The 19,235-nt window shown below is 30.7% G+C and overlaps 1 long non-coding RNA gene across 1 annotated transcript in view; it reads right to left on the bottom strand.

Annotated features, from left to right (window-relative positions):
* Positions 1–1,023: 1,023 nt before the first annotated feature.
* LOC149201574 (uncharacterized) overlaps positions 1,024–19,235 on the bottom strand; it is a 30,001-nt gene continuing 11,789 nt past the window's right edge. Inside the window, exon 3 of the long non-coding RNA XR_016253448.1 lies at positions 1,024–1,830. This is a non-coding gene — a long non-coding RNA (uncharacterized LOC149201574). The remainder of the gene's footprint in view (positions 1,831–19,235) is intronic.

Genomic DNA, 19,235 nt, shown 5'->3' with positions numbered 1-19,235 from the left:
CCTATAATTATGCTCATTTCCATAGTTATAAGTTAATTATTAGGTTGATAGAGTATATCTAAATGCCATGGAATATGTTGGAACATTCATAGTAATATTGACATATTTCACTGCTAGAATTTTCCACAAAGATTTTTTGTTGTTTTTGAAATATGCATGCAATTTTTTTTATGTAACATACCTCCATGGCCTACCAGGAAATAACCCCTAATTCCACATAATTTAAAAAAAATCCTTAGTTATAATTAATATTCCCTGTCCTCTTCTTCTAGTTGGACGGTCACATCACGTTCAAGAGATAACCTTATACCATAGACCCATTAATTCCTCTTCATCAAATGATTTGATAAATACAACAACAGTTGGAAAAAAAAAGGAACCCTAGCATGCAAGCATCAAGCCCCGCATGGTATCAATATCCTCTACCCTTAGATATACGATTATAATTTACTTCGTACTTGCTCTGCATGCCTCTATGCCAATAACTTGTCTCCACAATAATAAATCCTAGTTACTATAATGCGTGCAAAAACTTTATAAATTAACTCAGATAATAACATGTAACACTTTCCTCACATCTACTCTTTAATCAGATTGTTCAAAAGTGTTTTCATCCATTTAATAGGCCCTTCTGCTACATAAGGATTCATTAAGAACACATGCATAGTAAGAATCCATCATTTCCATCATAAATATTACTCTTACCTACATTATACTATGATAATCTATGATCATCTACCACTATCTTCCATGTTAGCTAGAGGCTTTATATAACAATAAAATCTCCTTCACTGACATAAGAATATTTCCATTAGATTCATTCTGTATCATACCCATTCATGTGCATAGAAAATAAAATAAACCAAGATTAATAACATATCCGATATTTAACCAAATAAAGTAATCACATGAAGGGAAAGTGAGTGACATACAACCATTCCATGCAAATGAAACCAACTAGATCTCACTTGGAGGGAGGATCACCACCACCCAGCCATGAATCACCTCTAATTCCCCCCGAGCCGAAGATCTTGCCAAGGATTAACTATCTCAATTGATCGATGCACTCGGTAATTAATACCCTCTTTCATGATTTAGTTACCATTAAAAACATCCCACTTTATGGATTTTTTGAATTTCTAGATCTGATCCAGAAAAGCTTGTCTTTATCTCCCACGACGCTTTTCCGCATAAAAGATTTCCTTTATCTCCCCCAAAGATTTTATGTCCAATGAATACTTATCTCCCATCCATCTGATGGATATCCAATCGATTGAAGCTTATCTAGAATCATATCTCGAAGCTTATCATGAAAGATTCATCTCTATCCCATTCCTTATGGGATTTGGCAAGCATCTCTTCTCTCTTGGTGCTCCACCCTCCAAGTGATTTATTTTATTGAAATATTTGATAATACATTTGCTTTTCATATTACATATTACATAGAATTCCTCAGCTTAGGTGTGGAATTATTTAACCCACAAAGGAGGGTATCAAACCTAGCTTTCCTCATCTTAGGTCTACAACCTTTAACACACAAGGGAGGATATTATACCTAGCTTGAACTTGTCTGAGGTTTACAATAATGTAGTACAGAATGGAGGGGTGTTACATACACCACCCCTTATATTTTACACCATCCTCGATGTATCACTGCATCATATCCTCATACATAGGTAATTGGTTTCTAAATCAATAGCTTTCATGGCTTTTCCATCTAATGAAAAATTTCCCATGTACATTTTCCACAAGGAGTGCTCCCATCATCTCTCCTTCCATAGATACAACGGTCTCAAGGAGTGCTCCCAACATCTCTCCTTCCATAGCTACCTGTCACACATTCTTTTCAAACCATTTGTGAGAATTTATCGATGCAAAGTTTAACTATGATAAATATGATAATTTGTTATTATTAAAGCGGCTATTGCTTGTCTCTCTACATACAATACATCAATTAGCATATTTTCCACATTAATGTTCCTGCAAAGTTATAACATATTATTTCACATCATAATATATATTCATCATAATTGTATGTACGCCAAACTGCGATTAACCATAGTTACTTATACCAGACTTACTTTCATTTTTCTAGGTAATCTTGAGGTTTCTTTACCTAGCCATACATCCATCCAATTACTATTGTATACCCTACACACAAGGTATGCTATACATACCAATACACATTTCATTTTAAAACCTTGTAGCATATGTAGTCATACGGTCGCATATGTACTATTGTACATAGTCTAGGTGTGGTACAACCTATAATACCATCCTTATGGTATCACCTACATGACATAAACTTTATCAACATATTTCTCCACCATGTTACTATCATACCAACATTCATTTTTCATGGTTCATCTATGTAATTAAGAACTTTTTTATGTCATGTGTAAGTCAATTCCAGATGTCATGTGGTTACAATATTAGATGCATTTTATTGGATTCATGCATATTTTCATATCAATCATACCTTCTTATTAATGTTCTAAAGTAGATTATTAACCTGTAGTTGTTGAAGTTTAATATTCATGATATCATTAGTTCGCCTCGTATATTTTACTCTTGCATTATTTATGCCTCAAAAATGAGTTGACCATACATAATTCCCTATAGTTATACATAAAGAAAATTTACTACTTACGATCCTACACTCCTTGTAGTTGTAAGTGTTTATGATCTCAAGGTATTGACGTGTTAGTTCATTCTTAACATTAAATAACCCTTTACCAAAGTTGAGTTATCTATTTATGAATTCTTGTTTGGATCACGCAACATTTCCTTATGTTGTCCAGACACCTTACAATTTCCATACAACTATACTTTCAAGGGCACCAAATGCTTTTAAATATTTCAAACATTGTACCTTGTTGGCTAGTGATATGTGTTTTAACAATTATTGATCAACTAGTATTTGATGTCCTAATAGTTGCTCTTTATTACTAAGTCCATGAAAATAATCAATATAGTTGCACTTTATTAACAATTCCTTCTCTAAACCATTGTCTCTACTCGTGTTGTACTTGGGATTAATATTTTTATCCTATAAAACGTAATTCTCATGGGTAGACTTTGCTCAAGGTTGAGTTACTTGTCGGGAGTACAATTCTCAAATTAGAAATTAATGAGTTTATATTTGATCACATTTTTGTGATAAATATTTTGGGAAAATATTAAAAACATTGGGCTCTGTGATATAATGTCTCTTCTAACTCTTCCTTTTCTTAGGAAAATTCTTGGTGGGCCTTTCGAATTATAGTGGATATTTTCATTCCCTTGAACTATCACATTATCCTGAAATTTATTTACATGTGTGAATCATCAATTCTTCTTCGATTTTTGATATTAAGTTTTTCTATTTCTTGTTTCTAACATTCTAACTAAATCTCCCTTTATTGTTGTTGTCTCTACGAAATCTGGCTACTATCCAACATCCTTCTTTTAAATTTTTTCTTGGTTGGTCTCATAGAATTTTCTGGGTCTTCAAATATTTGTTTATATCAAGCATGCCTTAGGTCAAGTTTCTTACTAGATGTTTCTTTTATCCTTTCTTTATTTATGGAGCTCAAGTGTTACCTATAGTTAACTCTACTAGAGGAACTTGTTTGTCAGTTCTAGGTGAGGTTAAGGTAACATCTATTTATAAATTAATTTTCTCAAGAATTTCCTTTAATATATCTTCTGACATAGTATTCTTGTATGGGACTTCCTGAGTATCAGCTTGCTTGGATGACCTTTTACCTTCATAATCATTTTATTCTGCAATTGTTGTGGTAGTCATAAAGGGTGAATTAGAAGTCAATTTGATGTCTAGCGCTCATTTTTTTTTCTCATTGCATTCACTCAATTGTCGTCAGTTCTATGTTTGTGTCGAACTTCCATTTTCTATGCTAACTTTCGTTGAAGTGAATAGTTGATGTTCCTATATTTTCTGATCTACCATCATTTTATATCTTTTTATTTCAATGAATACATATTTGACATGTCCAACTTACTACAAGGTGTCTCGTCCAATAGATGATGCTATAAATTGTTGCAATAATATGCTTATTTTCTATTTTACCCTTTTCTTGGGTATGCTCCAACACTTCTCACGAAATTGAGTCTAACTTTTATAGGTATTGTGGGGTTTTAATTAAATACCATCAGAATTTCTTGTCAATTGGTTTTATATGTTGATGTCTGAATCTGTTTCAAACACTGTGAGTCTTAACTTGCAATTTTCTTAGGAGATTCTATGATAGGTACTTAGATGTAAAATGTAAATGGCTTTGTGTATAATTTTTCTTTCCTTTCTTCTTCTTTTTCAGTGTCTAAAAAGGGTAAAATTATATCCCCCGACACTTCGCAAGCTTGTGGTGGAATTGGGAATATTTTGTTAGCCTATTGACTTAGTTCTATAAACATATGGTCAATTGTAGTCTAATAGAAAATATCTTGTGGATCTATATCTAAAGAGTTTGTTGAGATTTAGTAGCTAGGGAAGTACTTGAAGCCCTAGTGATGGGTGTTTGGATGAAAAAGCACAAAATAAGTGATGTGGAATTGGAACCCAAGCTTGGGGCTTTTCACGTAAATGAATTGGGAAATAACAATTGGACTTTGAGTGATTTGACACTTGGAGGTGTTAGAGGACACTTAGAGGAGAAAAGGGTAGGAAAAGTCACTCAAAATAGAGGTGTCTAATAAGAGATATTAATTTTTATATGTGGTTGGTGGTTAATTTGTCTCGTTGGGCTAAAGTATGTCCCAACGAAAAATTCGGGGAGCCACATGTGTGCATATAAATAGAAGTTAATTGTTGGAGGTTTAGAGCACATCCAAAGTGAAAATTAAATTAGGTATACCTTTGAGATAGATAGTGAACTTGAGGCAACTCGCAAGCTAGAAAGTAAGATGACTTTGGCACAAGACGTGGAGAATTTTCTCTTATGCTTCGGCGTTGATATCCTTGATGAACAATGTTGAAGTTCTAAGGTAAGTTTCAGTGATTTTTTGTGCTATGTTTGTGTTGTGTTTGGATCTCTATTCAGGCCATAGGGAAGTGTTGCTACAACATCAATCTACAGACATAATTTGGAGGTTTGAGAGGGCTTGTAAAATATCTCTAGCTTAGCCATAGTTACTCCATGAAGAAACTTAGCTAAACACTCGTGTCTTCCCTTCTAGAGAACTCAGATCACTTTTTGTTGTGAGACAGAGAATTGTAGGGTATTTTTAGGAGGTTCCTTATGCCCAAACTAATGTTCTAAAAGTCTAGAAAGGAATTCAAAGAAGAGCATGTGTTTGGAGAAGGTAAACATAGTTGGGAATAGCCATTTAGGGTTGTTGGTGTGCCCTAACTAGATCTCAAGAAGCTTAGGTCTTGAGGACAAGAGGAAAAGGAATGTGGTGGAAAGAAAGGCATGTGTATCCTCCTATTGATGCTGATTTTCTAGTTGAATCCGAGGTCCAGGTTGCAAATTTTAGTATTGGAGACATGTTGACTATTGGAGGGAAGCATGAGATTGGACCAAGTTGGCCCTAAATACATCACCATTGAAGTACTACGGCGACTGTTACATGAGGCATAGATTAAAGGAGCTTAAGGTTTGATCAATGAGGAAGAGAAGTTGTACAACCCAATTTCATTGTGGGATAAGGAAGTTCAATTTAATTATTTATTTATTTTCTTTAAAGTTTCATTGTTCATTCATTACCAATATCAATTTATTTGGACAAATTGTCACCATTTTATAATTTTTACTACATTCCACAATCTTTTTTTGTAAATTTCTTTAAGAAGACAGAAAAAAATAATAACAAAATAACCATAATCACACTAGACATTCCTCACAGATAGTCATAGCCATAGCTATCTTGAGGTCTTAGAGAGAGGGAAAAGGCACTCCCTCAAAATAAATAGAAATCTTATTAATAAAAATTGTTATTGCTTAGAAATAATAATATAATTTACATATAAATAAACAAAAAATAAGAAATTATAATTCTGAATCATCTTCATTCTCCATCTCCGTGCAAAAAAAAATATAAAATAGGTATTAGTATTAAGATATAGAGAAAAATAATTACATTGTTAAAATTTTGAAAAATAATTTACAATAAAATGGGAAAAGAATAAAATAAATTATATCACATTATTATATGCAATGAGAAGAATTAAAATGACTTTCACCTAATATTTATAGAGATATTAAATTGAAAATATAAATAACAAAAATTCCAAAAATTTTGAAATAAACTTAAATAAAATTTAAAGAGAGTACTAAATTTTCTTTAACCCTTTTACTAAAATTTAAACTCAAATATAAAATCTACAAACAAAACATTACACGAAGCTATCAACCTAATATCATCAAATAAAAAAAGTTATTATAATGAGATTCGTGAAACAAATTGTTAATATAATATTTAATAAAACAAAAAAAGATAATAGTAGGGGAAACTCACTTTCAATGGCTCAAAACGCATTCTCCATAATGACCAGGGGCAAGTAAACTGTCCCGAAAGTGGAAAATTCCAATTCCTTTGGCCTCATTTCTTGATTCCACCGAAATTCCTTCGGCAATTTTATTTAATTGTTTAAAATCAGCGCGTTGTGGAGCTTTTGATTTTTCTGACAGATGAGGCAATGATTGACGACTTGGCGGTTGAGCGATTGAGCTATTCAGAAAAAGCTTTCCTTTGTGGTCCTGATTCTATTCAGAAAAAGTTTTCCGTTGTGGTCCTGTCTCTATCCGTTACGAAAAAGCTAAAGTAATGATGTTGTGGTCCTGACTCTATTCAGAAAAAGTTTTCGGTTGTGATCCTGACTCTATCCGTTACGAAAAAGCTAAAGTAATGATGTTGTGGTCCTCACTCTATACGTTGAGAGAGTGTTGACGAGAGTAAACGTCAGTAAAAATCCACAAGATATATGTAAATATTTATTTACACCTCCGTAAAAGTCCAGCATACGTACTGTACCTCACCTTGTTGGTTCGCATACATATTGTACCTCACCCTCACCACAATCGGTAATTGGTTATTGTTGGCAACATGAATTGATTTTAATTGTGTGTCACCCTCACCACAATCGGTTATTATTGGCAACATGAATTCGTTTTAACATGTGATTAATTATTATTTTATAAAGTTGTAGTATAAAGTGTTCTATAAACTATTGTCAATTTTATATATATAATTTTTTAAAATTTATATAAATATATATATTCTCATTATTTTAACTTGTATATATATATTTTGCAACAATGTTTTTTAAGTTTTATTTGAAATTTAGGAAATAATTTTCTATTACTGTAAATGTTTTTTTAATTATAATTTAGTAATAAATATTATAATTCAGTAATAAGTAACTAATTTTAAATTTAATTATAATTGTATTTTAGATGGTTTTTTGAAGGTTATATTTTTTTCTAAAACTAATGTATATCTTCTTTGACGTTTGAAATAGTAATATTTTAAAGTAAAGTTTATATATATAGAGAGAAACCATGAATTTTAAAATTTTATTGTAATTAATTTAAACTTTTAATATAAAAACATTTCCAACATAACAATAAATTTAATAATTTAATAATTTCTTTAAATAAACTGATATTAATAATGAATGAACAATGCCACTTAAAAAAATAAATTAATTTATTAGTTAATTAATTTTTTATGGTACATAATTATAACTTGTTATAATATCCCAAAAATATATGGCTATGGATTTTCTTTGTAAGCATCATCACAATTTTTTGTAAGATTGAAAATCACATGTTTTCGTGATTGCTTTTAATCAATATATACTTTTTAACAATACAAATAATCACAACATCACAAGTGACTATGCCCATGATTTTTTTAAAACCACAATCATTCAATGAACATTTAAAAATATATCAAAAGTGGCTCGTGATGTTGATAAAATACAAAAAAAATAAACATAGAATTTAGAAATTAATTTACAAATTGATGTTTATGATCATATAATTTTAAATTTATGTGCTTTTTGTTTATGCTATGTATTTTTTTTTGTTGTGCTCTGTTCACCTTTGGTTGTTTCTTATGATTTTATGTGTATAATATTTTCACACATATGCAATATCATATACAATAATTATTTTTCCAATGTGTAGAATTTGTATACTAGAGTGTTGACATTTAATTTGTAGTTGAATTTAATAAAATGTTATTTTTCCTACAAATGACAACAACATCATGAATGAATTTTAATTTTTGTGAGACTATTCAATAAACATTGTTTTCTAATTAACCATTTTTTATAATTAGATAGAATTTTTATGATAATAGAATTTTAAATGTTTGTGTTTTCATTTTATGTAATGTATGTGTTTGATTGTTTATGTTCTTTTTTGTGTATAAACTTTAGAACACTAGAAAGACTTTCATTAGAATATGTCGTATGGATGGTCATTGCCCAAATTGACTATTGACTTGATACAAGTCACATTTATCATGATTTTACACACATAAAATATATATCCAAGAATTACACTTCCAATTAATTGAGAGTGTATTAAACTATATATGAATTAGCATTTAGTTTAACAAAATTTCATTTATTTTTGCAAATGACCATGGTTTTTTTTTGTAAGTGTCATTATTCGATGCATCTTTGAGAATCAAATTATTTTGTAAGTATTTTTAAATAATATATATTTATAATTAGTTACAATGGATGTTTCATGATGATAGGGTTTTAAATGTTTGTGTTTTTATTTTATCTAATGTATTTACTTGTTTGTCTTTGCTCTTATTTGTGTTTCTATGTCTATGAATTCCAGAACACACAAAAAACTTTCATTATCATATCCTTGATAATGATAAGTTTTAATTAAGTGTTTATTAAAATAATTTACTAAATTGTTATAAACCTTAAACCATATACCCTAAAACCTAATCCCCAAAACCTATACCCTAAACCCCAAGCCCTAAACCTTAAGAATTTTATAATAGTTTAAGAAGAATTTTGTATCTTTTATTTAAGTGTTTATGAAAAGCATTTAATAAAGTGTTATAACCCTAAATCCTAAACCCTAAGAATTTTATAACATTTTAACACGATTTTTGTAACTTTTATTTAAGTGTTGGTTAAAATAATTTACTAAAATGTTATAAACAAAAAACCCTAAACCCCAAACCCCAAACCCTAAAACCTAAAACCTAAACATTTTATGATCTATTGAAAATAACTTTGTAACTTTTATTTAAGTGTATACTAAAATAATTCACTAAGGTGTTATAAAACCTAAACCCTAAACCCTAAACCCTAATCATTTAATACCTTTTTAACAAGTGTTTTGTAACCTTTTTTAAGTGTTTATTAAAAGCTCTTAATAATTTTTTATAAACACTAAACCCTAAACCACAAACCATTAACCCTAAACAATCGACCCTAAACCCTATAAACTAAACCCTAAACACCAAGCATTATATAACAATTTTAAAAGAACTTTGTAACTTTTATTTAAGTGTTTATTAAAAGAATTTACTAAATTGGTATAAATTTTAAACCATACACCCTAAAAACTAAACCCCAAAACGTAAACTCTAAACCCTAAACCTCAAGCCTTAAACCCTAAACCATAAACCCTAAGAATTTTATAACAGTTTAAGAAGAATTTTGTAAATTTTATTTAAGTTTTTATTAAAATAATTTACTAAAGTGTTATAAACCCTAAACCATAAACACAAAACCCTAAACCCTAAACATGAAAACATAAACCCTAAACCCCAAAACGTAAATTGTAAATGCCAAACCCCAAACGCCAAATTTAAACCCTAAACATTGGATGACATTTTAACAATATTTTTGTAACTTTTTTTAAAGTGCTTATTATAAGCATTTACTAAAATGTTATAAACCCTAAATCCTAAACCCCAAGCCCTAAACCCTAAACCATAAACCCTAAGAATTTTATAACACTTTAAGAATAAGTTTGTAAGTTTTACTTATGCATTTATTAAAAGAATTTACTAAAGTGTTATAGACCATAAACCATAAACACAGAACCTTAAACCCTAAACACAAAAACATAAACCCTAAACCCAAAAACCTAAACACTACACCCTAAACCCAAAACCCCAAAGCCTAAACCCTAAACCCTAGCCATTTTATAACATTTAAGAAAAGAATGAAAGTTTTATTTAAGTTTTTATTAAAAGCATTTACCAAAATGTTGTAGACCCTAAGCCGAAAACCCCAAACCTTAAGCCCTAAACCCTAAACCCTATAAACTAAACCCTAACGCATAGGCATTTTATAACATTTTAAAAAGTGTTTCATAATGTTTATTTAAGTGTTTAATAAAATAATTTACTAAATTGTTATAAACCTTAAACCATATACCCTAAAACCTAATCCCCAAAACCTAAACCCTAAACCCTAAGCCCTAAGTCGTAAACCCTAAGAATTTTATAACAGTTTAAGAGAAATTTTGTAACTTCTATTTAAGTGTTGTTAAAATAATTTACTAAACTGTTATAAACCCTAAACCAAAAACACAAAACCTGAAACCCTAAACACAAAATCATAAACCCTAAATGCCAAAACCTAAACCATAAACCCTAAACCCCAAAACCCAAACCTTAAACCCTAAACCCTAAACCATAAACACAAAACCCTAAACCCTAAACACTAAACCCAAAACCCCAAAACTTAAACCATAAACCCTAAACCCCAAAACCCGAACCTAAACCATAAGCATTCAGTGACATTTTAACAAGATTTTTGTAATTTTTTTTGAAGGGTTTATTAAAATAATTTACTAAAATGTTATAAACACTAAACCCTAAGTCTTAAGCATTTTATAACATTTTAAACTCAAAACCCTAAATCCTAAAGCTTAAATTGTAAACCGTAAGTATTTTATAACATTTGAACAAGTGTTTTATTACTTTTTTTTAAAGTCTTTATTAAAAGCATTTACTAAAGTGTTATAAACCCTAAACCCTAAACCATGAGCATTTTATAGAATTTTAAGTCTTAATCCCTAAAGGCTAATCATTTTATAACATTTTAACAAGTGTTTTGTAACTTTTTTTTATGTTCTTATTAAAAGAATTTATCAAAGTGTTATAAATCCCAAACCCTAACCGTAAACCCTGTCCCTAAACACTAACAATTTTATAATGTTTTAAAATACATTTTATAATATTTTATAAGCCCTAAACCCTAAACCCAAAGAATTTTATAACATTTTAACAAGAGTTTCGTAACTTTTATTTAAGTACTTATTAAAATAATTTACTAGTGTTATAAACCCTAAACCCCAAACCTAAACCGTAAACAATAAAACATAAACCCTATAAACTAAACCCTAAACCATATGCATTTTATAACATTTTTAAAATCGTTTTGTAACTTTTATTTAAGTGTTTATTAAAACAATTTACTAAATTGTTATAAACTTTAAACAATATACCCTAAACCATACACCTTAAACCCTAAAGTTTTTATAACATTTTAAAATCTGTTTTGTAATTATTATTTAAGTGTTTATTAAAAGCATTTACCAAAATTTTGTAGACCCTAAACACTTAACCCTAAACCTAAGCCCAAAATCCTAAACTTTAAACCCTAAACCCTAAACCCTAAATCCCAAACCATGAACCCTAAAACTTAGTAATTTTATAACATTTTAAAAATAATTTTGAAACTTTTATTTAAGTGTTTATTAAAAGCATTTAATAAAGTCTTATAAACCCTAAACCCTAGACTCTAAACCCCAAACCCTAAACCCCAAACCATAGCCCCAAAACCCTAAACCTTAAACCCTAAACCCCGAACCGTGAACATTAAACCCTAAACCGTAAGGATTTTATAACTTTTAAGAAGAATCTTGTAATTTTTATTTAAGTGTGTATTAAAAGAATTTACTAAAGTGTTAAAAACCCTGCACCCTAAACTATAAACCACAAACCCTAAACCCTAAACCCTAAACCCTAAAACCTAAATGCTAAACACTAAACTCTAAACCCTAAACCATAAGCCCTAAACTATAAACCCTAAACCCTAAACGCTAAACCCTAATAATCTTATAACATTTTAAAAAGCATATTGTAACTTCTATTTAAGTGTTTATTAAAATCATTTACTAAAGTGTTATAAATCCTAAATCCTAAACCCTAAACCCTAAACACCAAATTCCAAACCATAACCCCAAACCCTAAACTCTAAGCATTTTATAACATCTTAAAAAAAATTAACTTTTATTTAAGTGTTTATTAAGAGGATTTACTAAATCCTTATAAATCCTAGACTCTTAACCCTAAACCCTAAGCAATTTATAACATTTTAAAAAGTGTTTTTTAACTTTTATTTAAGTGTTTTTATAAGAATTTAATAAAGTTTTATAAACCCTAAACCCTAAGCATTTTATAGCATTCTAGAAAGACTTTTGTAACTTTCATTTAAGTTTTTATCAAAATAATTTACTAAGGTGCTATAAACACTAAACCATAAAAGCTAAACCCTAAACTATAAACCCTAAACTGAAAAACCTAAACCCTAAACGCTAAACCCTAAGCCTTTTATAACATTTCAAAAAGTGTTTTGTAACTTTTATTTAAGTGTTTATTAAAACAATTTACTAAAGTGTTATAAACCTTAAACCCTAAACACTAAACCCCAAACTCTAAACCCTATACTTTATACCCTAAAACCTAAACCCTAAGCATTTCATAACATTTTAAAAAGAGTTTTGTAACATTAAACCCTAATCCCTAAAACCTAAACCCTAATTAATTTATAACATTTTAAAGAGTGTTTTGTAAATTTTATTTAACTATAACTTTTATTTTATTAACCTTAAACCATAAACCTGAAATCCTAATCCCTCAAACACTAAAACCTAAACCCTAATCATTTTATAACATTTTAAAAATCATTTTGAACTTTTATTTGGATGTTTATTAAAATAATTTACTAAAGTGTTATAAATCCTAAAACCTAAACCCTAAACCCTAAATGTTATTTTTTTTATATTTTAAAAATCATTTTGTAACATTAGTGTTCTAAATCATAAACCATAAGCCCTAAACCATAAACGCTCAAACCCAAACCCTTAACCTGTAACCCTAAATCCCAAATACTAAACCCCAAACGATAAACCCTAAACACTAAGAATTTTATAACATTTCAGAAAGTGTTCGGTAACTTTTATTTAAGTGTTTATTAAAAGAATTTACCAAAGTGTTATAAAACCTAAACCCCAAACCCCAAACCCTATATCCTAACGCTTAAATCCTAAAGGATAAACCCTAAAATCATTTACTAAGGTCTTATAAATTGTAAACTCTAAACCCTAAATCTTGAAAGCATTTACTAAGGTCTTATAAACTCTAAACCTTAAACCCCAAAACCTAAACCCTAAGCCCTAAACCCCAAACCCTAAAACCTAAGGATTTTATAACATTTTAAAAAGTGTTTTGTAACTTTTAATTAAGTGTTTACTAAAAGCATTTACTAAATTTCTATAAACCCAAACCCATAATCCCTAAACCGTTAACCTTACACACCAAACCCTAAACCCTAAAAAACCCTGAACCCTAATACCCACACCCCCAACCTAAACCATAAACCATTAAAACTTTATAACATTTTAAACCCCAAACCCTAAACCCTAAGTATTTTACAACTTTTTAAGAAGCGTTTGTAACTTGTTCTTAAGTGTTTATTTAAATAATTTACTAAATTGTTATAAAATCTAAACCCTAAGCATTTTATTAGAATTTAGAATGTCTTTTGTAACATTTTAAAACCCTAAACATTTTATATAATTTTAATAAGCGTTTTGTAACTTTTTTTAAGTGCTTGTTAAAAGAATTTACTAAAGTGTTATAAACCCTAAACCCTAAAACCTACACCCTAAGAATTTTATAAAATTTAACAAGAGTTTGTAACCTTTTTTAAAGTGTTTCTTAAAAGAATTTACTAAAGGATCCCTCAAACCTAAACCCTAAGAATTTTATAGCTTTTTAGCAAGTGTTTTGTAACTCTTTTCCATGTGTTTATTAAAAGGATTTACTAAATTTTTATAAACCCTAAACCCTAAACCCTAAACGTTGAGCATTTTGTAACATTTTAAAAAGTGTTTTGTAACTTTTTTTAAGCGTTTATTAAAATAATTTATTGAAGTGTTATAAGACCTAAACCCTAAACCCTAAACCCTTAACACTAAGCATTTATAACATTTCTAAAGAGTTTTGTAACTTTTTGTAAGTGTTTATAAAAAGAATTTCCTAAAGCCTTGTGAACCCTAAATCCTAAACCTTAAGAATTTTATAACATTTTAAACCCTAAACCTAAACCCTAGAATTCAATGACATTTTATCTAGCTTTTTGTAACTTTTTTCAACTGTATATTAAAAGAATTTACTAGAATGTTATAAACCCTAAATCCTAAACCGTAAGTGTTTTACAACATTTTAAACCCAAAAACCTAAACCCTAAAACCTAAACCCTAAGTATTTTATAACATTTGCACAAGCGTTTTCTTACTTTTCTAAAAGTGTTTAATAAAAGCATTTACTAAATTGTTGTAAACCCTAAATCCTAAACCATGAGCATTTTATAGAATTCTAAATCCTAAACCCTAAAGCCTAATAATTTTATAACATTTTAACAAGTGTTTTGTAACTTTTTTTATGTTCTTATTAAAAACATTTAATAAATTGTTATAACCCTAAATTGTTTACTTAAGTTTTTATTAAAATAATTTACTAAGGTGTTATAAGCCATTAACCCTAAACCCTAAACATTAAACCCTAAACCCAAAACCCAAAACCCAAAACCCTAAACCCTAGAAACTAAGCATTTTATGATCTATAAAAATAATTTTGTAACCTTTATTTATGTGTTTATTAAAATAATTTGCTAAGGTGTTATAAAACATAAACCCTAAACCCTAAACCCTAATCCATAGGCATTTTATAACATTTTTAAAAGCATTTTGTAACGTTTAGTTAATTGTTTATTTTATAAACCTTAAACCATACACCCTAAAACCTAAACCCCAAAACCTAAACCCCAAGCCCGAAACCCTAAACCATAAAGCCTAAGAATTTTATAACAATTTAAGAAGGATTTTGTAACTTTGATTTAAGTGTTTATTAAAAGAATTTAGTGAAGTGTTATAAAATATAAACCATAAACACAAAACCCTAAATTCTAAACACAAAAACATAAACCCTAAACCCCAAAACCTAAACCATAAACCCTAAACCCCAAACACCAAACCCTAAACCCTAAACTGTAAACCCTAAAACCCAACTATTTTATAACATTTTAAAACTTGTTTTGTAACTTTCATTTAACTGATTATTAAAAGAATTTACCAAAATGTTGTAGACCCTAAACATTAAACCCAAAACCTTAACCCGAAACCCAAAATTTAAACCCTAAACCCTAAATTCCAAACCCTAAACCCTAAACCCTAATCATTTTATAACATTTTAAAAATTATTTTGAAACTTCTATTTAAGTTTTTATTGAAAGCATTTACGAGGGTCTTATAAACCCTAAACACTAACCTCTAAACCCCAAACCTTAACCCTAAATCATAAACCCTAAACCCCAAACCTTAAACCCTAAACCCTAAACCATGAACATTAAAACCTAAACCCTAAGCATTTTATAGCATTTAAAAAAAATTGTAATTTTTATTTAAGTGCTTATTAAAATAATTTACTATAGTGTTAACCCTAAACTATAAACCATAAACCATAAACCCTAAATGCTAAACCCTAACAATTTTATAACATTTTAAGACATATATTGTAACTTCTATTTAAGTATTTATTAAAATAATTTACTAAAGTGTTACCAACCCTAAACTCTAAACTCTAAACCATAAACCCCAAACCATAAACCATAAAGCCTAAACCCTAAGAAATTTATAACACTTTCAAAAGTGTTTTTTAACTTTTATTTATGTGTATGTTAAAAACATTTACTAAAGTGTTATAAACCCTAAACCCTAAACACTAAAGAATAATAATTTTATAACATTTTAAAAACTATTTGTAACTTTTATTTAAGTGTTTATTAAAAGAAATTACTAAAATGTTATAATCCCTAAATAATGAACCCCAAACCCCAAACCCTAATCCCTAAATAATAAACCCTAACAATTTTACGAGTATCTATAATAATGGAAGACGACACCTAGGTATGTGAGTGTAGAAGGGAGAAAAATGTGGTACATGAGATACCCTTCTTCATAAACGTTTTTCCTTTCATTTATTTTTCTTCATAACTCCTCGAGGCTCCATAGAATGAATGCATTATGTGTAATAAGTAGTATCGGATACCTCCTTATGTGGGGTGGTTCATCCCTACACCGTAAACCATAAACCCTAAACCCCAAATCCTAAACACTAAACCCTAAGCATTTTATAAGATTTTGAAAAGTGTGTTGTAACTTTCATCTAAAGTTTTATAAACCATAATCCCTAAAGCCTAAACCGCAACCGTGTAACCCTAAACGCTATACCCTAAACCCGAAACCCTAAATCCAAAACCCCAAATTCTAAACCCTAAAATCTAAACACTAAACCCTAAACCCTATGCGTTTTATAGCAATTTTAAAAACGTTTTGTAACTTTTATTTAAGTACTTACTAAAAACATTTATGAAAGTGCTATAAACCCTAATCCCTAAACTCTAAACCATAAACCCATGACCCTAAACACCAAACTGTAAGCCCTAAACTCTAAGTATTTTAGACCATTTTAAAATGTGTTTTGTAAATTTTATTTAAATGTTTAGTAAAATCATTTACTAAATTTTTGTAATCCCTAAACCCTAAACACTAAACCCTAAACCCTAGTCTTAAAACCATAAACCCGAAACCCTAAAACCCAAACCCTAAACCCTCAACATTTTATAGCAATTTAAAAATGGTTTTTTCACTTTTATTTAAGTGTTTATTAAAAGAATTTACTAAAGTGTTATAAACCATAAAACATAAACCCTATACCCTAATAATTTTATAACATTTTAAAAAGTGTTTTGTAACTTTCACTTAAGTGTTTATTAAAAGCATTTACTAAAGTGTTATAAACCTTAAAATCTAAACCATAAACCCTAAACCCTAAACCCCAAACCCTAAAGCCTACACACTCAACCCCAAACCCTAAACCCCAAACCCTAAAGCCTACACACTCAACCCCAAGCCCTAAACCCTAAACCAAAAACCCAAAAACCCTAAACCATAAATGCTAAGCATTTTATAACATTTTAAAAAGTGTTTTGTAAATTTTATTTAAGTGTTTATTAAAAACTTTTACAAAAGTGTTATAAACCCTAAATTCAAAATCCTAAACCCTAAACCCCAAATAATAAACCTCAAACCATTAACTCTAAACCATAAACACCAAGTATTTTACAACATTTTAAAGCATTTACTGAGGTGTTATAAACCCTAAACCCTAAATCCTAAATCCTGAATCCTAAGCATTTTATTAAAAGCATTTACTGAGGTGTTATAAACCCTAAACCATGAAGCCTAAAGCCTGAATCCTAAGCATTTTATAACATTTTAAAAAACTTTTTGCAACTTTTATTTAAGTGTTTATTAAAATCATTTACCAAAGTGTTATAAACCCTAAACCCTAAACACTAAAACCTCATGATAACTACAAAGATCCAAATTACTTTTGTAAATACTGAACCTAGTTACATTTTCTTCAACAGTCCTGCTTAACTACGAAGGTATTTATAATGGTACTTGGTCATTCTCAATCTGAACAATTTATCATAAGAAGAATCAGATTGGTAACCCATATGTATAGCATCATAGTAATGAAAATTATTTCCACAGTAAGTCCTTGACTGACAACTCTATCTCTCATTATTTCAGAGCACAATGTTGGAAATACCAATGATTATAGACATGTTAATCATTGTCTCTCAAGGTACATACCCACCCAAGTGTTCACTGAGTATGACCTTATAGGAATATTCTTATCTTTGGCTCCGAGGCCTAAAATAATATAGGTCCTCTTTCCTACTATCAAGTTGGATTCCATACAAATCCTCAAAGAGCCTGGGATGCCAGATGATTACCCAATCCTCTGTTATTTCTTCCAAAGTAAATACAAGAATTTTGTGCTTATATGTGTCTTCATGGCCTTCACCTAGACTTACTATATTTAGTCTTGGTCTAGTGCATGACACATGAAATAGAAAAACACAACTGTCACCCCTTTTTAATAAGGGGTGATGTAATCCAAGCTCCCTCTTAGCGAAGGTGGTGGCGGTGGCAATGAAGGCGAGGTAGAAGGTAGAGGAGGAGGTGGAGGAGGAGATGGAGTAGGAGGAGGCATGGAAGGAGGTGCTAGTAGTGGAGGATGTACAAGAGGAGGATGAGAAGGAAGAGGTGGAGGAAGAGGCAGTGGAAGTGGTGGTGGCATTGTTAATGAAGGATGAGGAGGAGGTCGAGGTGGAGGAGGAGGAGAAGGGGAGGGAGGTGGTGGTGGTGGTGGTGTTGGTGGACACAGAGGAGGAGGAGGAGGGAGAGGAGGAGGAGGAGGTGCAAGTGGTGGTGGAGGTGGAGAAGGAGAAGGAGGTGGAGGGTGTGGTGGAGCTAAAGGAGGAGAAGGAAGAGGATGAGGTCATGTTGTTGGTGGAGAAGGTGGTGGGTGTTGAGTTTTCGGATGAGGAGGCATAGGTGGTGGTGGATGAGGATGTGGAGGTGGAGGAGGAGGAGTAGGAGGAGGTGGACGTTGAGGTGGTGGAGGAGGTGGAGGAAAAGGAGGAGGAGATGGTGGAGGAGGAGGTGGACGTGGAGATCGAGGAGGAGGAGGTGGACATGAAGATGGAGGAGGAGGAGGAGGATGAAGCAGAGGAGGAGGAGGAGTTGTTGGAGGTGGATAAGGGGGAGGAAAAAGTGTAGGTGGAGGAGGAGGAGGTGGTGGATGAGGGGTTGTTGGTGGAGGTGGTTGTGGAGTAGGAGGTGGTGGAGGTATAGGTGGAGGTGGAGGAGGAAGAGGTGAAGGAGGAGGATGACAAGGGTGTAGAGGAGGCGGATGAGGTCAAAGAGGAGGAATAGGAGGAGGATGTGGAAGTGGAGGTGGAGGTGGAGGTGGAGGATGAGTGGAGGATGAGGTGAAGGTGGAGGTGTAGGTTGAGGTGGAGGAGGAGGTGAAGTTGGAGGTGGAGGGTTAGCTGGAGAAGGAGGAGGAGGAAGTAGAGGAGGAGGAGGAGGTGGTGGAGGAGG

The sequence above is a fragment of the Pinus tabuliformis genome, chromosome 2_1 (assembly GCF_031772625.1).
Source record: "Pinus tabuliformis cultivar Carrire ecotype Pingquan chromosome 2_1, CPIR1, whole genome shotgun sequence".
Classification (NCBI taxonomy): domain Eukaryota; kingdom Viridiplantae; phylum Streptophyta; class Pinopsida; order Pinales; family Pinaceae; genus Pinus; species Pinus tabuliformis.
The sequence above is the reverse complement of the archived record's forward strand: the minus strand, read 5'-3'. Positions and strand labels throughout refer to the sequence as shown.